This window comes from Hyperolius riggenbachi, chromosome 4, assembly GCF_040937935.1.
Source record: "Hyperolius riggenbachi isolate aHypRig1 chromosome 4, aHypRig1.pri, whole genome shotgun sequence".
Classification (NCBI taxonomy): Eukaryota; Metazoa; Chordata; class Amphibia; order Anura; family Hyperoliidae; genus Hyperolius; species Hyperolius riggenbachi.
The window spans coordinates 16,531,925-16,541,974 of NC_090649.1; positions in this window are offsets into that span (position 1 = coordinate 16,531,925).

A 10,050-nucleotide genomic window follows, 5' to 3' on the forward strand; every position below is an offset into this window, starting at 1 on the left:
CTGCGGGCAAACATGTCAGTACAAGATAAACGCACTGCGGGCAAACATGTCAGTACAAGATAAACGCACTGCGGGCAAACATGTCAGTACAAGATAAACGCACTGCGGGCAAACATGTCAGTACAAGATAAACGCACTGCGGGCAAACATGTCAGTACAAGATAAACGCACTGCGGGCAAACATGTCAGTACAAGATAAACGCACTGCGGGCAAACATGTCAGCACAAGATAAACGCACGGCAGGCAAACATGTCAGTACAAGATAAACGCACGGCAGGCAAACATGTCAGTACAAGATAAACGCACTGCGGGCAAACATGTCAGTACAAGATAAACGCACTGCGGGCAAACATGTCAGTACAAGATAAACGCACTGCGGGCAAACATGTCAGTACAAGATAAACGCACTGCGGCATACATGTCAGTACAAGATAAACGCACTGCGGGCAAACATGTCAGTACAAGATAAACGCACTGCGGGCAAACATGTCAGTACAAGATAAACGCACTGCGGGCAAACATGTCAGTACAAGATAAACGCACTGCGGCAAACATGTCAGTACAAGATAAACGCACTGCGGGCAAACATGTCAGTACAAGATAACCGCACTGCGGGCAAACATGTCAGTACAAGATAAACGCACGGCGGCAAACATGTCAGTACAAGATAAACGCACTGCGGGCAAACATGTCAGTACAAGATAAACGCACTGCGGGCAAACATGTCAGTACAAGATAAACGCACTGCGGGCAAACATGTCAGTACAAGATAAACGCACTGCGGGCAAACATGTCAGTACAAGATAAACGCACTGCGGGCAAACATGTCAGTACAAGATAAACGCACTGCGGGCAAACATGTCAGTACAAGATAAACGCACTGCGGGCAAACATGTCAGTACAAGATAAACGCACTGCGGGCAAACATGTCAGTACAAGATAAACGCACTGCGGGCAAACATGTCAGTACAAGATAAACGCACTGCGGGCAAACATGTCAGTACAAGATAAACGCACTGCGGGCAAACATGTCAGTACAAGATAACGCACTGCGGGCAAACATGTCAGTACAAGATAAACGCACTGCGGGCAAACATGTCAGTACAAGATAAACGCACTGCGGGCAAACATGTCAGTACAAGATAAACGCACTGCGGGCAAACATGTCAGTACAAGATAAATGCACTGCGGGCAAACATGTCAGTACAAGATAAACGCACTGAGGGCATACATGTCAGTACAAGATAAACGCACTGCGGGCAAACATGTTAGTACAAGATAAACGCACTGCGGGCAAACATGTCAGTACAAGATAAACGCACTGCGGGCAAACATGTTAGTACAAGATAAACGCACTGCGGGCAAACATGTCAGTACAAGATAAACGCACTGCGGGCAAACATGTCAGTACAAGATAAATGCACTGCGGGCAAACATGTCAGTACAAGATAAATGCACTGCGGGCAAACATGTCAGTACAAGATAAACGCACTGTGGGCATACATGTCAGTACAAGATAAACGCACTGCGGGCAAACATGTCAGTACAAGATAAACGCACTGCGGGCAAACATGTCAGTACAAGATAAACGCACTGAGGGCAAACATGTCAGTACAAGATAAACGCACTGCGGGCAAACATGTCAGTACAAGATAAACGCACTGCGGGCAAACATGTCAGTACAAGATAAACGCACTGCGGGCAAACATGTCAGTACAAGATAAACGCACTGCGGGCAAACATGTCAGTACAAGATAAACGCACTGCGGGCAAACATGTCAGTACAAGATAAACGCACTGCGGGCAAACATGTCAGTACAAGATAAACGCACTGCGGGCAAACATGTCAGTACAAGATAAACGCACTGCGGGCAAACATGTCAGTACAAGATAAACGCACTGCGGGCAAACATGTCAGTACAAGATAAACGCACTGCGGGCAAACATGTCAGTACAAGATAAACGCACTGCTGGCAAACATGTCAGTACAAGATAAACGCACTGCGGGCAAACATGTCAGTACAAGATAAACGCACTGCGGGCAAAGCATGTCAGTACAAGATAAACGCACTGCGGGCAAACATGTCAGTACAAGATAAACGCACTGCGGGCAAACATGTCAGTACAAGATAAACGCACTGCGGGCAAACATGTCAGTACAAGATAAACGCACTGCGGGCAAACATGTCAGTACAAGATAAACGCACTGCGGGCAAACATGTCAGTACAAGATAAACGCACTGCGGGCAAACATGTCAGTACAAGATAAACGCACTGCGGGCATACATGTCAGTACAAGATAAACGCACTGCGGGCAAACATGTCAGTACAAGATAACCGCACTGCGGGCAAACATGTCAGTACAAGATAAACGCACTGCGGGCAAACATGTCAGTACAAGATAAACGCACTGCGGGCAAACATGTCAGTACAAGATAAACGCACGGCGGGCAAACATGTCAGTACAAGATAAACGCACTGCGGGCAAACATGTCAGTACAAGATAAACGCACTGCGGGCAAACATGTCAGTACAAGATAAACGCACTGCGGGCAAACATGTCAGTACAAGATAAACGCACTGCGGGCAAACATGTCAGTACAAGATAAACGCACTGCGGGCAAACATGTTAGTACAAGATAAACGCACTGCGGGCAAACATGTCAGTACAAGATAAACGCACTGCGGGCAAACATGTCAGTACAAGATAAACGCACTGCGGGCAAACATGTCAGTACAAGATAAACGCACTGCGGGCAAACATGTCAGTACAAGATAAACGCACTGCGGGCAAACATGTCAGTACAAGATAAACGCACTGCGGGCAAACATGTCAGTACAAGATAAACGCACTGCGGGCATACATGTCAGTACAAGATAAACGCACGGCAGGCAAACATGTCAGTACAAGATAAACGCACGGCGGGCAAACATGTCAGTACAAGATAACGCACTGCGGGCAAACATGTCAGTACAAGATAAACGCACTGCGGGCAAACATGTCAGTACAAGATAAACGCACTGCGGGCAAACATGTCAGTACAAGATAAACGCACTGCGGGCAAACATGTCAGTACAAGATAAACGCACTGCGGGCAAACATGTCAGTACAAGATAAACGCACTGCGGGCAAACATGTCAGTACAAGATAACCGCACTGCGGGCAAACATGTCAGTACAAGATAAACGCACTGCGGGCAAACATGTCAGTACAAGATAAACGCACTGCGGGCAAACATGTCAGTACAAGATAAACGCACTGCGGGCAAACATGTCAGTACAAGATAAACGCACTGCGGGCAAACATGTCAGTACAAGATAAACGCACTGCGGGCAAACATGTCAGTACAAGATAAACGCACTGCGGGCAAACATGTCAGTACAAGATAAACGCACTGAGGGCATACATGTCAGTACAAGATAAACGCACTGCGGGCAAACATGTCAGTACAAGATAAACGCACTGCGGGCAAACATGTTAGTACAAGATAAACGCACTGCGGGCAAACATGTCAGTACAAGATAAACGCACTGCGGGCAAACATGTCAGTACAAGATAAATGCACTGCGGGCAAACATGTCAGTACAAGATAAACGCACTGCGGGCAAACATGTCAGTACAAGATAAACGCACTGCGGGCAAACATGTCAGTACAATATAAACGCACTGCGGGCAAACATGTCAGTACAAGATAAACGCACTGCGGGCAAACATGTCAGTACAAGATAAACGCACTGTGGGCAAACATGTCAGTACAAGATAAACGCACTGAGGGCATACATGTCAGTACAAGATAAACGCACTGCCGGCATACATGTCAGTACAAGATAAACGCACTGCGGGCAAACATGTCAGTACAATATAAACGCACTGCGGGCAAACATGTCAGTACAAGATAAACGCACTGCGGGCAAACATGTCAGTACAAGATAAACGCACTGCGGGCAAACATGTCAGTACAATATAAACGCACTGCGGGCAAACATGTCAGTACAAGATAAACGCACTGTGGGCAAACATGTTAGTACAAGATAAACGCACTGCGGGCAAACATGTCAGTACAAGATAAACGCACTGCGGGCAAACATGTGAGTACAAGATAAACGCACTGCGGGCAAACATGTCAGTACAAGATAAACGCACTGCGGGCAAACATGTCAGTACAAGATAAATGCACTGCGGGCAAACATGTCAGTACAAGATAAACGCACTGCGGGCAAACATGTCAGTACAAGATAAACGCACTGCGGGCAAACATGTCAGTACAAGATAAACGCACTGCGGGCAAACATGTCAGTACAAGATAAACGCACTGCGGGCAAACATGTCAGTACAAGATAAACGCACTGCGGGCAAACATGTCAGTACAAGATAAACGCACTGCGGGCAAACATGTCAGTACAAGATAAACGCACTGCGGGCAAACATGTCAGTACAAGATAAACGCACTGCGGGCATACATGTCAGTACAAGATAAACGCACTGCGGGCAAACATGTCAGTACAAGATAACCGCACTGCGGGCAAACATGTCAGTACAAGATAACCGCACTGCGGGCAAAAATGTCAGTACAAGATAAACGCACTGCGGGCAAACATGTCAGTACAAGATAAACGCACTGCGGGCAAACATGTCAGTACAAGATAAACGCACTGCGGGCATACATGTCAGTACAAGATAAACGCACTGCGGGCAAACATGTCAGTACAAGATAAACGCACTGCGGGCATACATGTCAGTACAAGATAAACGCACTGCTGGCAAACATGTCAGTACAAGATAAACGCACTGCGGGCAAACATGTCAGTACAAGATAAACGCACTGCTGGCAAACATGTCAGTACAAGATAAGTGGGCAAACATGTCAGTACAAGATAAACGCACTGCGGGCAAACATGTCAGTACAAGATAAACGCACTGCGGGCATACATGTCAGTACAAGATAAACGCACTGCGGGCAAACATGTCAGAACAAGATAAACGCACTGCTGGCAAACATGTCAGTACAAGATAAACGCACTGCGGGCATACATGTCAGTACAAGATAAACGCACTGCGGGCATACATGTCAGTACAAGATAAACGCACTGCGGGCAAACATGTCAGTACAAGATAAATGCACTGCGGGCAAACATGTCAGTACAAGATAAACGCACTGCGGGCATACATGTCAGTACAAGATAAACGCACTGCGGGCAAACATGTCAGTACAAGATAAATGCACTGCGGGCAAACATGTCAGTACAAGATAAACGCACTGCGGGCATACATGTCAGTACAAGATAAACGCACTGTGGGCAAACATGTCAGTACAAGATAAACGCACTGCGGGCAAACATGTCAGTACAAGATAACCGCACTGCGGGCAAACATGTCAGTACAAGATAAACGCACTGCGGGCAAACATGTCAGTACAAGATAAACGCACTGCGGGCAAACATGTCAGTACAAGATAAACGCACTGCGGGCATACATGTCAGTACAAGATAAACGCACTGCGGGCATACATGTCAGTACAAGATAAACGCACTGCGGGCAAACATGTCAGTACAAGATAAATGCACTGCGGGCAAACATGTCAGTACAAGATAAACGCACTGCGGGCATACATGTCAGTACAAGATAAACGCACTGCGGGCAAACATGTCAGTACAAGATAAACGCACTGAGGGCAAACATGTCAGTACAAGATAAACGCACTGCGGGCATACATGTCAGTACAAGATAAACACACTGCGAGCAAACATGTCAGTACAAGATAAACGCACTGCGGGCAAACATGTCAGTACAAGATAAACGCACTGAGGGCAAACATGTCAGTACAAGATAAACGCACTGCGGGCATACATGTCAGTACAAGATAAACACACTGCGAGCAAACATGTCAGTACAAGATAAACGCACTGCGGGCAAACATGTCAGTACAAGATAAATGCACTGCGGGCAAACATGTCAGTACAAGATAAACGCACTGCGGGCAAACATGTCAGTACAAGATAAACGCACTGCGGGCATACATGTCAGTACAAGATAAACGCACTGCGGGCAAACATGTCAGTACAAGATAAATGCACTGCGGGCAAACATGTCAGTACAAGATAAACGCACTGCGGGCAAACATGTCAGTACAAGATAAACGCACTGAGGGCATACATGTCAGTACAAGATAACCGCACTGCGGGCAAACATGTCAGTACAAGATAAACGCACTGCGGGCAAACATGTCAGTACAAGATAAACGCACTGAGGGCATACATGTCAGTACAAGATAACCGCACTGCGGGCAAACATGTCAGTACAAGATAAACGCACTGCGGGCATACATGTCAGTACAAGATAAATGCACTGCAGGCAAACATGTCAGTACAAGATAAACGCACTGCCGGCATACATGTCAGTACAAGATAAACGCACTGCGGGCAAACATGTCAGTACAAGATAAACGCACTGCGGGCATACATGTCAGTACAAGATAAACGCACTGCGGGCAAACATGTCAGTACAAGATAAACGCACTGCGGGCAAACATGTCAGTACAAGATAAACGCACTGAGGGCATACATGTCAGTACAAGATAAACGCACTGCGGGCAAACATGTCAGTACAAGATAAACGCACTGCGGGCAAACATGTCAGTACAAGATAAACGCACTGAGGGCATACATGTCAGTACAAGATAAACGCACTGAGGGCATACATGTCAGTACAAGATAAACGCACTGCGGGCAAACATGTTAGTACAAGATAAACGCACTGCGGGCAAACATGTCAGTACAAGATAAACGCACTGAGGGCATACATGTCAGTACAAGATAAACGCACTGCGGGCAAACATGTCAGTACAAGATAAACGCACTGCGGGCATACATGTTAGTACAAGATAAACGCACTGCGGGCAAACATGTCAGTACAAGATAAACGCACTGCGGGCAAACATGTCAGTACAAGATAACCGCACTGCGGGCAAACATGTCAGTACAAGATAAACGCACTGCGGGCAAACATGTCAGTACAAGATAAACGCACTGCGGGCAAACATGTCAGTACAAGATAAACGCACTGCGGGCAAACATGTCAGTACAAGATAAACGCACTGCGGGCAAACATGTCAGTACAAGATAAACGCACTGCGGGCAAACATGTCAGTACAAGATAAATGCACTGCGGGCATACATGTCAGTACAAGATAAACGCACTGCGGGCATACATGTCAGTACAAGATAAACGCACTGCGGGCAAACATGTCAGTACAAGATAACCGCACTGCGGGCAAACATGTCAGTACAAGATAAACGCACTGCGGGCAAACATGTCAGTACAAGATAAACGCACTGCGGGCAAACATGTCAGTACAAGATAAACGCACTGCCGGCATACATGTCAGTACAAGATAAACGCACTGCGGGCAAACATGTCAGTACAAGATAACCGCACTGCGGGCAAACATGTCAGTACAAGATAAACGCACTGCGGGCAAACATGTCAGTACAAGATAAACGCACTGCGGGCAAACATGTCAGTACAAGATAAACGCACTGCGGGCAAACATGTCAGTACAAGATAAACGCACTGCGGGCAAACATGTCAGTACAAGATAAACGCACTGCGGGCAAACATGTCAGTACAAGATAAACGCACTGCGGGCAAACATGTCAGTACAAGATAAACGCACTGAGGGCATACATGTCAGTACAAGATAAACGCACTGCGGGCAAACATGTCAGTACAAGATAAACGCACTGCGGGCAAACATGTTAGTACAAGATAAACGCACTGCGGGCAAACATGTCAGTACAAGATAAACGCACTGCGGGCAAACATGTCAGTACAAGATAAACGCACTGCGGGCAAACATGTCAGTACAAGATAAATGCACTGCGGGCAAACATGTCAGTACAAGATAAACGCACTGCGGGCAAACATGTCAGTACAAGATAAACGCACTGCGGGCAAACATGTCAGTACAATATAAACGCACTGCGGGCAAACATGTCAGTACAAGATAAATGCACTGTGGGCAAACATGTCAGTACAAGATAAACGCACTGAGGGCATACATGTCAGTACAAGATAAACGCACTGCGGGCAAACATGTCAGTACAAGATAAACGCACTGCGGGCAAACATGTCAGTACAAGATAAACACACTGCGGGCATACATGTCAGTACAAGATAAACGCACTGCGGGCAAACATGTCAGTACAAGATAAACGCACTGCGGGCAAACATGTCAGTACAATATAAACGCACTGCGGGCAAACATGTCAGTACAAGATAAATGCACTGTGGGCAAACACGTCAGTACAAGATAAACGCACTGAGGGCATACATGTCAGTACAAGATAAACGCACTGCGGGCAAACATGTCAGTACAAGATAAACACACTGCAGGCAAACATGTCAGTACAAGATAAACGCACTGCGGACAAACATGTCAGTACAAGATAAACGCACTGCGGGCATACATGTCAGTACAAGATAAACGCACTGCGGGCAAACATGTCAGTACAAGATAAACGCACTGCGGGCAAACATGTCAGTACAAGATAAACGCACTGCGGGCAAACATGTCAGTACAAGATAAACGCACTGCGGGCAAACATGTCAGTACAAGATAAACGCACTGCTGGCAAACATGTCAGTACAAGATAAACGCACTGCGGCCAAACATGTCAGTACAAGATAAACGCACTGCGGGCAAACATGTCAGTACAAGATAAACGCACTGCGGGCAAACATGTCAGTACAAGATAAACGCACTGCGGGCAAACATGTCAGTACAAGATAAATGCACTGCGGGCAAACATGTCAGTACAAGATAAACGCACTGCGGGCAAACATGTCAGTACAAGATAAACACAATGCGGGCAAACATGTCAGTACAAGATAAACGCACTGCGGGCAAACATGTCAGTACAAGATAAACGCACTGCGGCCAAACATGTCAGTACAAAATACACGCAATGCGGCCAAACATGTCAGTACAAGATAAACGCACTGCGGGCAAACATGTCAGTACAAGATAAACGCACTGCTGGCAAACATGTCAGTACAAGATAAACGCACTGCGGGCATACATGTCAGTACAAGATAAACGCACTGCTGGCAAACATGTCAGTACAAGATAAACGCACTGCGGGCAAACATGTCAGTACAAGATAAACGCACTGTGGGCAAACATGTCAGTACAAGATAAACGCACTGCTGGCAAACATGTCAGTACAAGATAAACGCACTGCGGGCATACATGTCAGTACAAGATAAACGCACTGCGGGCATACATGTCAGTACAAGATAAACGCACTGCGGGCAAACATGTCAGTACAAGATAAACGCACTGCGGGCAAACATGTCAGTACAAGATAAACGCACTGCGGGCAAACATGTCAGTACAAGATAAACGCACTGCGGGCATACATGTCAGTACAAGATAAACGCACTGCTGGCAAACATGTCAGTACAAAATGTACACAATGTGGGCAAACACTTCACCTGCAAGAAAAAGCATTTACTCACCTGGCAGAAGACGTCCCGTCACGCAGCCGGCCTCTGGTGCCTCAGGTGTGTGCAGCTCCCCCTGGCCTGGACGATCTTCAATGTCCCGCTCAGCCTCTCACAGGCAGAGCAGGGCTACGGCAAGATGGCGTCCGGAGGCGGAGCCCTGTACTGGAGACACAAATAGTATCCAGTACAGGGCTCCGCCTCCGGACGCCATCTTCCCGTAGCCCTGCTCTGCCTGTGCCTGCCGGAGGACAATGCAGGCTGGAGCGGGGCTGCGGGGAATGAACTAGCGGCTAGTTCATTGTACGGTGGCCAGAGTCCCGAGGCCGGGACGTCCCGCTGCTAAAAACGGGACGTTTCCCGGGACCTCATGCAACCTGGGACAGCGCCCCCTGAAGGCGGGACGCGTCCCGGGTAAAGCGGGACGTATGGTCACCGTATAAAAGGATTTTAAAAAAAAGAGTTTAACTCAACTTAAAATAGTTTTCCTGTGAAAAATACAGTTTTATCTATGCATAATGTATTGCTATATTTAAATGGACTGGAT